Source organism: Phyllostomus discolor, chromosome 11 (assembly GCF_004126475.2).
Source record: "Phyllostomus discolor isolate MPI-MPIP mPhyDis1 chromosome 11, mPhyDis1.pri.v3, whole genome shotgun sequence".
NCBI lineage: Eukaryota > Metazoa > Chordata > Mammalia > Chiroptera > Phyllostomidae > Phyllostomus > Phyllostomus discolor.
In genome coordinates this window covers 11340795-11357573 of record NC_040913.2, presented here as the reverse complement: position 1 = coordinate 11357573, position 16779 = coordinate 11340795, and the positions used below count along the sequence as shown (strand labels likewise).

Genomic DNA, 16779 nt, shown 5'->3' with positions numbered 1-16779 from the left:
TTGGATAGAAATCACAATTTCACATCAGAGAAGTATTGAACAGACGATACCTGGGAAGACTGAGTTCTTCCAGATTATGTCAGATGCTAGATCGTAGTGATTAGTTCCTCTCACTCAGTAATAGACCCTCAGCCCGCTACAGACCCTTAGGAACAGAAAGGAGACAAAGCCCTCAGGGGCCGCTCTGGCGCACCCATGCTATTTATGCATTCCCTTGCTTTCTTTTTTCCTACCTGAGTTTTTTCTTATTTCTACTTTTCTTTTTAAAATTATTTTATTGTTGTTCAATTACAGTTGTCTGCATTCCCCCCCACCCCAACCAACCCCCCCCCTCCCTCCCTTGCTACCACCCTCCTTTTGGTTTTGTCCACCTGTCCTTTATAGTTGTTCCTGAGAACCCTTCCCCCCATTAGCCCCTCCCGCCTCCCCTCTGGTTACTGCCAGATTGTTCTTACTTCCAGTGTGTCTGGTTATATCTTGCTTGCTTTTTTCTTTTATCGCTTATGTTCCAGTTAAAGGTGAGATCATATGGCATTTGTCCCTCACCGCCTGGCTTATTCATGTCCCTTTCTTACTGGAACTCACAATATTTTTTCTGAGACAAACTGATGATAGAGAAAAAATCTAGATATAGAAGTTCAATATGAATATATGAACAGAAAAAAAGGAAAAGAAAACTTTACACTGATACAAAAATATATATGGGATGTTTTAATTACTAATGTAATATAGGTATGCTACTGTATTCAAAATTGTAAAACAGAATCAAGGGCCACCTCATTTTTCTAATTTGAGGCTAGAATATATTACTTTTAAATTTTCTAGGTAAAAATTCTTTATTTTATTATAGAGGTTGTCCAAATTTTTTTCTTGGTGATTCAAAATGAAATACAAAATTTAAAAAACCAGATTATAATGAAGCAAATTTTAATTAAAACACAAGAAAACACTCTGATTTCTACTGTCAAAGGTAAAATTTCAAGGAAATTTTCATTGATTTTAAATGCAGTGATCTCTACTGAAATTATTCTTTGTAATATTTTCAATAAATGAAAAAAGTTTACATAAAACTTATTGCTATGAAATAAATAATATCAACCTCTAGAATAGATGAAGAAAAATTAGAATTCTATGCTTGATATGCATATATTGATTGAATAGATACTTAGGTAGGCAATGGATAGATATTTACTAATCAATTTTTAGGTTTTTTTAAATACTGTAATTCATCATATTATTGATCCTCTCAATAAGAAGGAATTTACACTTCCATGTATAAAGGCAGTAGCCTGAAATCGATCCTCTGCCTCCCAACATGTCACATGCCCTAGCTCAGGGCTACCTCGTGGAAAAAGAGACATCTTTTTCTAATTCAGCAAGGCTCACAGCAGACTTTATAGCTCTATAAACCCTCACGTGTCTGCAACATGTTTATACAAAAGCGAAGATATCACATAACATCTGATGCGTGTCACCTCCTTACATCGAGGGGAAATACTCATACATGCCTGCAGGAACAAATATTGATGAAGCACCTACTGTGTACCAGGGCTCTTCTAGGTGTAGGGGACACAGCCCAGGGAGAAACAGAAAGAATTCTCTGTTCTTACAGAGTTTATATTCTAGTGAAGAGAGATAGACTGTAAACAGGGCAAATCAGTAAAACATAGAACATCTAAAAAACACAAAGCAGCAGAAGAAATGTTAAGGAGACACAGATACACTAATAAGAAAAAAATAAAGCAAGGAAAGGGGATCGAGAGTATACGGAGGTTGGGGGCAGCATTACAAGTTTAGACAGTCTGGCCCGGGAAGGCCTACACTAAATATAGTAGCACTTAACTAAAACCCTCCAGGAAAAGAGTAATGAGCCGTGCACTCCACTGGGGGGAGAGCGGTTCAGGCAGAAACTGGAGCACAAGCAACGGCCCTGAGGTGGGATTATACCTGGTGAATGGGAGAGTTAGTACTATCATCAGACATCTATAAGAACGCAATTTATAGGACACTGCTTTAGTCATTTTACGCAGAAGAAAATATTTAGCCTTCACAGAAACCCCAGGATACAGGGGCTACTAGTATTGCTGGTATATAGGTGAGTAAGATGGGGCATGGGTAGTTAGGAGCTCAAGATCACACAACTATTCAGTGGAAATTCAAATCCAGACTGTTTGGCATGAGGGCTGATGTTCATGACCTCTGTACTAAAGTATGTCTCAATAATTGAGTCATTTTAGCGCTGGCTGGTATGGCTCAGTGGATTGAGTGCCGGCCTGCAAACCAAGGTCACTGGTTTGATTCCCAGTCAGGGCACATGCTTGGGTTACAGGCCAGGTCCCCAGTTGGGGGTGCACAAGAGGCAACCATCCATTCATGTTTCTCTCCCTCTCTCCCTCCCTTCCCCTTTCTCTAAAAATAAACCAATAAAATCTTTTCAAAAATAATTTAGTGATTTTAATCACCAGTGAATGCAGATTATGACTATATGTACATTAAAAATTAAAAACAAGAGAAAATTTAATAATCCAGTAAAGCTAATCAACCCAATGGACCAACCCAGAAAATCCATAGTAAAGTAGATAGAGTTATGCACAAATTGCATTGCTCCTTACATAACACAAGGTTTTCTCATTGGTTCAAGCCTTATGAATGACATAAATTTAGCAAGAAGCAACCTTAACAAACCACTGAGTTTTGGTTATGACAATTTTAAATAATTGCCTATTCTAAAAAATAGACAGGTAAATAGCAGAATAGTTAGTAGACTTTCCAACTAGAGTTGAATCACATATGAATCACAGCTTTTTCATTTATTAGCTGTGATGTTAACAAGCCACTTACCCTCTCTGGGTCTCAGAGATTTTCTCTGAGAAATACGGATAGTAATGGTACCCACCCCATAGGGTTTTTCTGAAGACTAATTGTGTTAGCAATGCCTATAGTAAGGAAGGTATGAAAGTGTTAGTTTTATTGTTACTTTAGCAGCAGTGAAGTTAAGCAAAGGATTCTTTTGGTATGCTGTATAAAATGGAATCCCAGATTAAACCACTTCCTGCTTTGTCACTTGGGTAACTTCACCCCTCATTAGCCCAGTTCCCATCTGTACAATGGGGATAATTATACTAACAGTGTCACAGTGTTGTTGGAAGGATTAAATGAGTTAATATGTCTTAAATGGTAAGACCAGTGCTGGGTTCATTATAAGCATTATATTTTCTCTGATATTAACATTATCATTAATGTTAATGTCATTATCTGTCATTTAGGCTTCTCAAGAAAGTTAACTCATTTCCTCTTTCATCTTGGTTCAAGAAGCCATGAACAAGCTCTGCTTCTTAAATACTTTTGTTTTTATTGTGATCCAGCACAAAATATATTTATAATATGCTTCCCTCTGTCATTTAAAGAGAATCCAACAAATTAAAAAGTATAACCTAAGAGTTTAGGCATTTTACTTAAAATAGAGAAAATGTTGAGTGTTGTGCTAAATTATTTAGCCTCTTCCCTAAAAACTATTGTCCTGAAAATTTCTTCCTCCCATTCAGTAGTAACATGAAAATCCAGGTAGATTTGACTTTGTATCCCTATCTGTAATTGCTATCACTGTACTGAGAGAATGTTTTCAGTACTCGCTCTTGACAGTAAAATCCTGATAGCCCATAAAAATCTATGACACAGGTGATTTTTTTCCCTTATTACAGGATAGTTTGGGGGCTCTAGTTAATTATATCTGGAAGACAAGAAATTTAGCCGTAGCTGTAGTGAGCCAAACCGATGACAATTACTGTTTGCAGCGACCCAATCCTTACCAAGATTTCATTTCCATGCTCCAGTGTCTGACCTGCCTAAGAATGCTCTTCAGACATATTAAGCAAGGTGTTTTATACAAAGCATATCACCTTTACCCTTATATGCAAATGGCAGGAAAATCTGCCAAAAACTAAATTGCTGTGTAATCAGCTTGGCTGGCACCCTCAGCTGAGTTGGCACGACAGAACAAATGTTGTGATAAATATCCACTGCTGATGCTGCCCTGTAGAGGGGAACCCACTGGCTCTATCCCATGCTTACCGTGAACTTGGGGGAAGGGGAGGAGGTCCATGCAGAAAACACCTGATCATGTACAGAGTACCTTGAAATGTCACCATCGGACTATTGAATTAAGGAATTCTGAATATGGGAATTCCATCTCAAACTTCATAACAGTTTTAGTTCCCATAATGATCTTATCAATAGCAATCTGCTCTATGAATCCAAAGCTAATGTGGTTATTTTGCCTCATTTTTGTTTTTTCTTTATTTTGAGTATATTTTATCGAGTATGCTATTAAGTTGTCCCACTTTTTTTTCCCCTTTATCCTCCTCTACCCTGCACCTCCTCTCCCTTCAGCATTCTCCCCCCTTAGCTCGTGTCCATGGGTCATACATATAAGTTCTTTGGCTTCTCCATTTCCTATACTATTCTTACCTTCCCCTGTCCATTTTGTACCTACCATTTATGCTTCTTATTCCCTGTACTTTTCCCCCCATTATCCCCCTCCCACTCCCTGCTGATATCTCTCGATGTGATCTCCATTTCTGTGATTCTGTTCCTGTTCTAGTTGTTTGCTTTTAAAAGCTTCAATAAAGATTGTCATTTCCTACCCCTACAGATACCTTTTAAAATCTGAAATTCAACTATTCTAAGTTAAAGCATTAAACTGAAATACTGATCAATGCTATTGTTTAAATATGGAAAACATTTGATAAAATGATTTAAGTATAAAACCCCTTTCTGATGTTTGAGAAAGTTCCTTCTTTCTTTCTTTCTTTCTTTCTTTCTTTCTTTCTTTCTTTCTTTCTTTCTTTCATTTTTATAACCAGGAAAGCACAACTTTTAAACTGTCATAACTTATTTCTGAAAGTTTTTCTGAGAAAGTCTACAAATTTTCTATAGAATCTATTTAGAGCAATGGTACTTAACTTCCATAGGCTTTTAAAATTTCAAAAATCTTAAAACTACAGATCCAAAATATGGATAATATACATACAGAAATACTGCCCATATGGTAAGAGGAGTTGATTCCAGAGATCAGAAAAAAAGAAGAATTCTGTACACAGAGAGTCATGGATTTTCCTTCCAATATTAAATATTCTGAAAACAATACTCAGAAGACATTTTCTATGGGTTCTATTTTGTCAAATTTTGGCTCCAAAAAGTGATGAGTCTACTGTAATTCATAATAGTTTTTAAATCACCTCATCATTTCTGAAGTTCCACTGATTATAATAAGACACTTTCTGACACCAATTAAAAAAAATTAGAGATTCACTGTGACAATTCCGTCATGGAAAAAGTTTAAGGTTTATAAACTATTCTAGAAAGACACTTCATCTGTTCTCAATTCACTACCTTTGCTTTCATCCCTAATAATTAACACCTGGAAATTAGCAGCCCTGTATTCAAAGAAAGGGCCTGAAGTGTAGCATTTCTGGAAACATGAGGAAACTGGCAAAATCCAGAAGATGCACCATCTCCAGGTCCTCTTTAATATAGAAATACATCCAGTTATTTTAAGATTGGAACAGTACATAATTAATTTTATTGCAAGCATGAAATGTCACATGATGTAGGGTTGAGATAAAAATAGAATTTCAACTTCTTACTATAGCTTAGGAAGTTATGTAAGAATAATTGCTTCCAAGGTTTCTAGGCAGAAACTGGAGTAAAATTTACTTCTGCTCCTGGATCTTCTAACTTATTGGGAGAACTAATAGTCCCCAGCTACTCAGAAATCCAATTTTAGGAAGAGTCCAAGGCCAGGGTCCTCCTGGAATTACTTGCCTGTTTTTAATTCTTACTCTCTCTGCTCCATGTCTTCCCCTTTGAGTCAACCAGTTAAACCATTCCATCATTTCAGTCTGGCAGACCGCTATCAGAATGGACTGAAATTCAGACAGCCATTTTCTCTTGAGTCTGATCTGTACATATAAAAGTTTGACTTTCAAGACTAATTCTTTCAATTGTTCCTTTTAAACATAATTTGGTATAATAACAAAAATGTATTTGATCTTTGTCCCCAATCCTTGGTACGGAGCTCCTAAAACCCTTAAAATTTCCTGGGCAAAAGGAGTGATTTTGTTATTCATAACTAGCCCTTTTGGACCACATCCTAGTTTACGATTGTGAGGTGACTTGTGGTAGGACACCTATTTAATCTCAGGATGGGGGGTGGTGACAAGAAAGACCAAGAGATTAGCAGATTGAAGCTTTCACCCTTGACCTCTGGGGACTGAAAAGAGGATGGAGATTAAACTCTCTGAAAGCTCCCAAACCATGAGATTCTTGGGAGAGCTTCCAGTTTGGTGAACATTTTGAGATGCTGAGAGGGAGGACGGTTTCCCAGGGGAGGTCCACTACAGAAGCTCCACGCACATTCTCCCACGTGACTTGAACTATGCATCTCTCCAGTTCGGTACTTCCTCCATTGTTTCCTATATTGGAAATGAGTAAATGTAAATAAAATGTGTTTCTGAGTTTTGAGAGCCTTTCTACAAATTGTTGAACCTGTGGATGAAAAAAAAAGGGGTTCTGTGGAAAGTAACCTTCATAAATTCTGATCATAAATGCCTAACTTGGTGGGTCACGATGGGTAGTCATGTCATGTCCTAGGCTTATAACTTCTCCAGTGAAAGGTGCTAAGTCAGCCCTGACCATTGTTCTTATGCACCTGGTTGATACACTTTTGAAATACCATAAGTAATAATCCTCAGAGGGGGTGCATTATTTTGTTAACTATCCTGTAATCCAATCTTTGCCTTCTCCCACCTTTGTATAACCTTCCTTATGTTCTCTCCTTTATTTCAAATCTATAAAACAAACTGCAAAATTGTCATTCTCCCGAGCATTTGAGATCTTGCTTCCTGGCACTGTCATCAGTTTTAGCTTAAATAAACTCTTGTAAAAATTCTCAACAGGTTTGGGTGTTCTTATACTGACATCATTAACCTGTGGGGTCTGTGTTCATTCTGTGTGGCATTAAAAAAAAAGAAGAAACAACAGACCAAAATGGAGTCAGTTTCGCCAAGCCACCTCACTCAACCCAAATTTAATAACCAACCTAATTACAGTTTCAGCTTATCCCAGGAGTAGAATTTTAAACCAATCAGTCAGGAATTTCCAGGACAACACTAGTGAAATAATCTGCCTGATAAGACCCCCTTACCTCCCCAAAGGGAAGGTGCCCTGCCTGACACAACATACTCTTTTTAAATTTATTAATCCCACCTCTTTTCTGTTTATAAAAACCTTCCATTTGGTAGAACTCGTTAAAATACCCTTCTACTTGCTAGATTGGATGTTGCCAGATTCATGAATCATTTAATAAAGCCAATCAAACCTTCAAATTTACTTTATGGACAAAAAGGGGCTACACACTAAACCTGACAAGTTCCAGAGGGGCCTGCGTGGTAGCCTTACAATCTCAGAGACACAAAGTAGTAAGCACGTAGCATGGTCTGAACGTAAAGATTTCTAAGTAAAATTCGGTTGTGTCAGGTAGGCATGTCCTGCTCCTATAGCTGCAGCCTCCTTGAAAGATGTCAGTCTTTACCTTAAGCAAGCCTGTCTGCAACCTTTTGCCATCTAAGATAGCATTCCCTTGAAATGGCAGAGTAATCCCCTTTTCCTGCACCCCTCAGGGAAGAACCTCACACCAGAGCACGAGACCACAGAACAGCTCATTTCTATCTCATTCCCCACGTATCATCTCTATGTGCTCTAAATGCTAATTAATTGTCCCCTGTGTTACTCGTTCGTTATCCAGTCCCAGAGAGTTCCTCCTTTGCTTTTCCAGCCCCCTTAATCCACCACCAGTGGAGTTCATGTAACCCCTCCCCAGCCTCCTCCTTTGATGCTAATGTATACAATAAGCTGCGGAACTGCCATTCTCTGGAGCATTTTCTCAATTCGTTGAGATTTTGCTTCATGCGAATTGTCATCAATTTGGCTCAAATAAACTTAAAAAGTTCTCTGCAGCTGTGGATGTTTCTCGTGTTGACAACTCGGTTGAATTTTGCTCTTCAACAGCAGTTAACATCAGAATGGAATTGAATTGTTGGACACCAGTTGGTATCTGGAGAATCACGGAATGGGTTATTGGTGTCAGAAAACACCTTGGAACATGGTGATTGTTAAAGTCTAAACTAAGCCAAACTAAGCAATGCCTCATTGTCCTTTGCTGTCTTACCACTGCACCCCTCAGCCATTCCTCTCCCAGGCATGGATGCTTCAGCATCAATTAATGGAGCACTATAAAGTGAGGACTATTATTTGAAATGGAAACTAAATCAGTGTCATGAACAGAATTGTACCGCTCTAAATTTCATGAGTTAAAACCCTATCGTTCATTGGGACTGTATTTGAGGATGGGGACTTTTAGGTGGTAATTAAGGTTAAATGAGGTGAAAAGGGTGAGGTCCTCATTCAATAGGGCTGGTGACTTTATAAGAAGAGGGAAGGACAGGAGAGATCTCGCTGTCTCTACATCACAGGTGGCAAATACAAGGCCCATGGACCGAATCTGGCCCAGAACTTTGTTTTATCAGCCCGGCACCTTGTTTCTACCCTGAGGCAGAGCCGAGCTCTTGCTTAATTGTTAAGGAGTAGTTACATTTACACAGTCCTAAAATTACATTGGGCCCTATGAAGGCAACCACAAGGCTGATGTGGCCCCTGGTGAAACTGAGTTTGACACCCCTGCTCTACACACACACACACACACACACAGGAAAGGCCAAGAGGACACAGCAACAAGCCTGCTATCCAAAATGCAGAGAAAAGGTTCTCACCAGAAACCAGTTTTTCCACCAACTTGATTTTAGACAGACAGCGTAAAGAACTGTGAGAAAATAAATTTGTTTACGCTGTGGTATCCTGAAATGACTATCTTTGCTAACACAATCGGATAAAAGTTTTAAAATATTAACATATGCTAGTCAACAGCTGAGTCTTTTTCAGCCTAAAGACTGACAATATTTTCCTACAATGTAAAACAATACTGTAACATCAAGGGTTTGGGGCAGGTAACTTAATTATTTCACCCCAAGTACTTCTGTTAACTGGCTGGTACAAAAATCCTAGAATCCCAATTTTAGAAATATTGATTCTTTTCCACTTTAAGTCATAACACTATAAACTAGAGTTTCCAACTCAAAATTCAATCATTTATTCCCATTTCAATATATGTATTACTGTGAAAACAGGAAAATAGACACAGTTCCTGCCTTTGAGTGGTTTACAGTTTTTGAGAAGGTAGGCATGGACCAAATAACCCCACGACTCCCTGAGGTTCAAGTAGCACGTTATCCCACAGTTAGTGCTACCAGGTTGATGCATGCAGGTAAGTAGGAGAGCCCCATGGGACCTCCTTTCTTTTCATAAAATGCACCAAAATATAATATTGTCAGACACACATGATGCTTTAGAATGCATTGAGGCTATGTAGTTTGCAATTAACATTTCACTTGAGAGCTCAAGAATGACTAATGAAAAGGCCAATAGAACTAGAAAAATAAATATGTGAAAAAAGATTGAAAAGAGTATATGCCTGTAGCTTAACCAAATAAAAATTGAAAGGAAATATGGCCACAGAAACAAATGCAAAATGTTTAGAAAAGGAATATCCATACCGAGATAAAAGTAAGAAATTTTTTACATTATAGACAATGAACACCAGCTTTATTCATTAAACGAGAGTTGTAGTTAAACGCTCGTTAAACAATGGGTGAGCTCGAAATGGAGAAACATCCACAGGCTGGGCTGTGTGGTCACTAAAAGCAGGCAGCCGTGGGAAAATTTACTGGGTCATGATCATCGCGCTCCAAGCATTTATGGTGATAGGGACATGGGGAGTGTGTTCTAACAATTTGGGAAATAACTTAGTGGGGAAAACATATAGAAAAAGTTAGACTGAGAATGTCTCAAAGCCTAGGTGTGTGTATTCCTGCTATAATTTGTCCTTTCTTAGAAAATTCAGGGAAGAGTGAAAAAGCACCTTATTGGTACTGTGAGAATAAGCCTCGGGACCGTGTTAACAATGGTGCCAGCAAGGGCACAGGGGCCGTCCTGCTGCATGTAAAATAACCTTCAGCTATCTGATTCAGGGAGCAGTAAAGAGCTGTGTTTTTGCGGGGAGCTCTGAGAAATACTTTACCAAGGAGTCCCCAGTGCATTCAGCATTCTCAATAAATAAAGCAAATTTATCTAGAATTAAGAACTGTTGAGAGGAATCATAATATTTTTTTTCTATTTTTTGATTACACAACTTTAAATCAAACCTATCTCTAGGTCTACTGGATCAGTGAAGAAAACCAAAACTCTTTTAAAAATTACACCTAAGGAAGAAAAATATTCTAATCAATATTGTAAACAGTACTCAAATATTAATAGTACAGGGTAATGTTTGCTCCTCCTGAAATAAGCTCATTTGGAGAGATGCTTCAAAGAGAAAACACGCTGGAGGAAGCCAGGCAAGCACACTGCTCTCCCCCAAAGCTAACCCAGGGCTTAATGCCTAGAACATTCTATGCCTAAATAACAAAGGTACGATAGCTGACCTTTTTGCTAGACTTACAAAGGAAGTATCTGAGAATGTGAATTAATATATCTAAGTAAACTATGTGTTATTAATGTCAGGTATTTCCTGACATCTTCAAATACCAAGATCAACTGTAGCAGTGAACTCTGAGACACAGCTTTAGCATATCCTCTTGAAGTCTCTCCCTGTAGCTACATTTGTCCAAATGGGATATCCCACAGATGTTAAAATTCTCCTACCTCGCCATCTCTGCCTCTTAAGCAGAGAGACCACCCAAAAGAAGGCTTTGATCTAAAAGTAATGTACTTTGAAAAATTGAAGAGTAGATAACAGCAATGGCCAGTGTGGAAGCCTTTGATCCTTGTGAATGAGTCCCTTTGGAATATCCAAAACATAGAAAACAGGGTTTACATATTCAGTGAGAACGAAATATGGAAGAATTTCGATTCACACTCTCCTCAGACTCTGTAATTCCATGATGCCCTTGTCCACACTGTGAATTTCTAATTAATTTGGAAATTCTTTCAGTTTAGCAAAGAGTTCTAAATTGCCATTAAACTACAGAACATATATTGTAATTTGGAGAGGAAAATTTCTTCCACCATTGTTACTCATTTACTAATTTTGAATTAAAAAACACTCATTTCAATCAAGAGCAATTCAAAATAAAAAGTATCCCAGAAAATGCTATCCATTATAATTAGAAATATATAACCAGATTTAATAGAAGTAAAGACAAAAGTTGTTGGTTGATTTTTCCTCAAGTGATCTCCTAGGAACACAGATTGATGTTGTTTATTGTTAACATAGGATAGACATGGTGGTTAAAATTTTAGGCTCTGCGGTGGTTTTTAAACCATGTTTCAAGAAACCATTGGGGTAGAGCTCCACAGAGAATCAACCATAGGTCTCACACATTTTGGGGATTTGATTAGAATTTAAAATCTCCATTACACTATTTTTAAGCCAAAGGCACACATGCGTGCACTCATACTCCAAAAGAACCTGGATACAGGCAGACAGACATTTGGTTGGAACTGGAGCGCCGGAATCTCAGTGTCACTGACAGCACTGAGCGAGACGCTGCGGAGAGGCAAAGCGGTACCGCGCAGCAGCTCAGGCCCCGGGCCTAAACCCGGACCCGCGGCACCTGTTACCCCTGGGAACCTGTCAGCAGTGCAAATTCTTAGACTTTCTAAGGGCGGGACTAGCAGTTTGTATTTTAACCAGCCCTACAGGTTATTTTATTTTATTTTATTTTTTAAAAATTTTATTTATTTATTTTTAGAGAGGGAAGGGAGGGAGAAAGAGAGACACATCAATGTGTGGTTGCTAGGGGCCATGGCCTGCAACCCAGGCATGTACCCTGACTGGGAATCGAACCTGCAACACTTCTACGGGTTATTTTGATGTGATTAGATCTGAGGAGTAACCCCCTAGACTCCCTTTCTCTGGGTTTGAATCCCAGTTTCAAATGAACTTGGGCAAGTTACCAGATTTCTGCAATCCATGTAAAATGTTTGAAACTCAGTTAAAAATGTTAGCTATTATTAAAGTACTTAAAACAGTGTTGGATTATAAGTATCTCAGTACACATTAGTCACTTGCACAATAATTATTTTAATCATGAATATTTTTATTATTATGTCATTGTGAAACAGAAGCAATAAAATGTTAAGTACATTCAAGTTCGAGGTAGGGAAAAAATTGAAAGCTTATGGCTACATATGGGAACTTATGTGAATTATTAAAAGTAAGACCTACGGAAAGGTGTTCAATATACTTATTTTGAAGTTCTAAAAATCTCTTACGGCCTTCCTTATGATCAAACTCGCTGGAAGCAGACACACTAAAAATGAAATTGATTCACCATGATCATTCACAGAGGTTTTCAAATCCGAAGATTAGAAGGAACGTCTGTGTCTTTCTGATCTGCTGATTTTATTCCTTTTGTAGTCCCGATGTCCACACCGAGCCAGGCTTGCATGCTAAGTGTCATGCATCAGTACCTTCTCTATCCTTTGTGTCTCGTACAGGTTCAAAGCAAGGCAAACGTGCCGGTATGCATATGGCCTGGCATTTAGCTCTCGGACGCTGTGGCAAGAAGGACGATTGAGGATTAAGATGCAGGGGACGGGGACGTTCATGCCCGAGTGAGATGGTCCTAGCCCAACCGCAAGCATCTGCTTCTTTGCAGCCTGAGGCCCCGGAACTTCGCCGCAATGATCACACCATCTGCGAGGGTAGGCAATGCCTTTTAAGTGTATTCGTCTGCAGTTCATCATATTAATGATGCTTTGTCAGTATTATGTCTTTCTGTAATAACAGCATATTTTAAGTCCATAGAGCCTGGAATTTTCTGTGTGGGAAGAGTTTTGACTATTAATTGGAGCTCTCTCTTAGATTTGGGGAGCTACGTCTCTCCCACAACGTTGCCCATTTTATATAAATTTTCAAATGTGTTGGCCTAAAGATTGTTCATAAATCCTTCACACTGTCTTTTTAAAATCTCCGTGACACTGGGAATTAGGCCTCTTTTTTTTATTCTGGTGTTAAATATTTTGGCCCTATACTTTATTGATTAATATTGTTAATAAGATTGTGTCTATTTTATTACCTTTTCAAAGAACAATCTTCTGGCTTTATTCAAACTCCTTAGTTTTTATTTCTGTAACATTAATTTCTGCTTTTATCTACATTATTGTGTTGCTATGTGTATTGATTTTAGATTTCTTCTTATCATATGAGATTGATATTTAGCTCATTAGTCTTCAACCTTTTCCTACATAAGTAATGGTTTAGCTGTTTCCTAATAGTTTAAGACATAGTAGTATTGTCTGTATAATTTTCTTCATCTTTATATCATTTTCTGTGCCTGTGATGATTTATTTCTTAACACATAAATTCTCTTAGTTAACTTCTTAATCACTTACCAAGGATATGAAAATATTCTACTTAATACCATTATGATGGTTAATTAAAGTCTAGATTAATCATACAGTTATCATGAGAGCAATCCACTGAAATGTGTGGAGACTGGCCTAATGGTTTAAGTTTTGTGGGATCCATTGTCGTAAATGTTCTATGCATGGTTGGAAAGCAGGCACTTTCTATAGTTATGGCATGTGGTATCTACCCACTAAGTAATATTTGTTAATCAGGTCCTATAAATAATCTGTATTTTTTACTGATTTTGTTTGCTTTCTGCCAATTACTAAGAGATACTTATTAAATTCTACTACTATGATTGTGGATTTGTGTGTGTCCTTTTTATTTCTGTATTTTCTTCATGTATTTTGGGACTTTGTGTTTCAAAGAAACTGTTAGCATTATGAAATGACTGTTTTTGTCTCCAGTAATTCTATTTTGCTTGGTACTCAAATAGATACAACAGCTGTTTTAGATTTTATTTGGATGGTTGTCCTTTTTACCCTTTGCTTCTAACTTTTTATTTCATCTTATAATTTTGATGTGTGTTTCATGATGTTTTCCATTCCGATGATTTTATTTAACAATCTTTTTGTCTAAATTGGGTCAGACAATTTATATTGAATGTAAAGCAGCATCTACTTGCATTCAGTCTACCATCTTATTTTGAGCTAATTGCCCTGCTTCTTAAATGTTTCTTTTTTAACTCTTTCTTTTCTTCTTTTGGATGATCAATAGTAATGATGTCATCATGAATTAAAATAAAGAATTAAAACAAGAGGGGAAGGGTTTTCAGGAACAACTATAAAGGACATATGGACAAAACCAAGGGGGGGTGGGATCAGGGGAGGGAGTTGGGGATGGCTGGGGTGGAGGGAGTGGTGAGAGGAAAATGCAGACAACTGTACTTGAACAACAATAAAATAAAAAAAAATTGAAACACATGACAACATTAATTCACACATTGGATGAGAATAAATGTAAAGTCCTCATATGATCCAAGAAGGGGCAAAATATTGTTGATCTACATTAGAAAATTAAAGACGCATGTGATAATTTGTAAGTAAGCTGATCAAAGAAGTCGAGTACAATCATTCCAAACTATTGGAAGGAAAACATGGAATGATTAAACATGTTCATTATCCTTTACGTCTTTGTGGAACCTGCACCTTCATGATCCCTCACAACTTGTCACTCCATTTCATTTGTCTCTCTACAAAGTAGGCTCTGGGTAATTTATTTCTTCTCATTTTGTTCTACCTAATTTTCTTTCAGCTGCATATAGTCAGTTGTGTAACCCATTCATTAAATGTTCAATGTTTATTATTATAATTTTTATTTTTAGAAGTTACATTTCATGCTTTTACGAATCTGCTTGGTCAGTTTTTATACTTCTCTTCATGTATGTACAAGTTTGTCTTCCCTTTCTTTTTTCCAGTTTTTATTAAATTATTGGAGTTACATTGGTCAGTAAGATCACATAACTGTTGTTTGCAAATATCATCACCCGTTCGGTTGTTTGCCTTTTTGTTTTGTTGTTGGTTTCTTTTGCTGTGCAAAATATTCTTAGTTTGATATAGTCCCATTTGTTTATTTTTTGTCTTTATTTCCCTTGCCTTTTGGGTCAAACTCATAAAATGTTCTAGTCACTTTTATTTGTTCTAGCCATTGTTATTTGACACTAAAATAGGTATATATATAACCAGTATCATTTCTGCCTTATATTAACATCATCCATGTACTCATTTAACTAAATGTGTATTGTCTGCTATCTTCCATTACTGCTCTTACAGCGTGAGTTGAATCACTTAGGGAACTTCTTAGAAATACTGAGCAATTAGGTCAGTTTCAAATTTCTTAAAAATCAAAATGGATATTAAAGTATGATTTTAGGTCATGGTGGATATGATGTAAAACTCAATAATAAATGTATTATGAAATAAAAATTAAAAATATTGTATCCTAAATGTTTTAGGAATCTATATGAATTTCTTAGATTTTTTGATATTGTTCAAACATATTCTGTTCTGAAAATAAAAAATATTTAAAAGAAGACATCCAAATCAAAGTGAAGCTCTTGCAAGTATACCTAAAAATATTGTGATGGCAAACGAAATATCCACATTAGTATTTAAAAATGCCACATATTTGTGCCGTACAATCTTGATATTAGTTTGAGATATAGAAATACTATTAATATTACTGTAATGATATTTCCTCAAAACTTATTTTTAAAACACATAGAGCACTTTATAAACTTTTGGATAAATGAAAACCTCAATGAACAAATGGTTACCTAAACATAAACTCTCCTGAAAACCACTGTAGGACCTATTTTCAAAGCATTCTGTAACATAATTGAAGCAGTAATTATCTGACTTTAGGATGAACAGTGGGAGGCATTCACTTCTCTTTTAGTATATCACATAATTTTACCTTAGAAAATACGCCCTTTACATTTCTAACAACAGTTTTGATGGATAGGAACAAGAAGCATTTGCACTATAATTTTTCAGTGCATTATAATGAAGTGAATGTTTTCTAAATGTCATAGTTTAAATTTCATGGTGCATGAAATCTTCTTTGAAATGAAATTTAAAGCCTTTTTCAAATAAGAAGACTAATCTCTCAGTCAAAAATACTTGATATTCCCAGACATTATTAACCTTGGAGAACTGCATGCAAGATGATAATACTTTCTGACATATTAAGATTAAATTGTCTTTATATAATTATGCTAAAGAATACATTTAAAATATATAAGATTGCAAGAGAAGTGTTGTGTGCAATAGTAGGATTTTAACTTAATAATCATAAATTTAACTACTCATCATTTATATGGTAATGTTCACACATATTTGAGCAGATCACGTCTGAAGAAAACTATTTTTGTACTAATGATGGTGCTTAATGTCAAAAATAGTAACATCGAACAATAATCTAAAAGAGACGTGGCATTAACTTCCTATGCTAATTTTAAATATTAAAAAGCACATTATTTTTATCGATAAAGCACAAAAAAAATCCTTTTCATATAATCAAGTGCTATTTTAGTGCATCCAAAAATGTTTTAAAATATGATTTAAAAATACATTAGTCATACTTTAAACAGCTTGCTTTCAGTTGTTTTTTTATTACAAGTAGCTACTTGCAATTAAAAACTCAATAATAAATGCATTATGTATTATTTTTCTACATGAAATTGTTTGCACAAAGAACGTTTGGTGATGGACCATCTTTTTCAGACATGAGCTGTCAATGCCCACAACTATTTC

At 36.5% G+C, this 16779-nt stretch overlaps 1 long non-coding RNA gene across 1 annotated transcript; it reads left to right on the top strand.

Moving 5' to 3' along the window:
• Positions 1 to 371: 371 nt before the first annotated feature.
• Positions 372 to 3863, top strand: LOC118497273. The gene is made up of 3 exons (XR_004899796.1): positions 372 to 562; positions 3614 to 3618; positions 3851 to 3863. It is a non-coding gene; the product is annotated as an uncharacterized LOC118497273 (long non-coding RNA).
• Positions 3864 to 16779: the final 12916 nt, after the last annotated feature.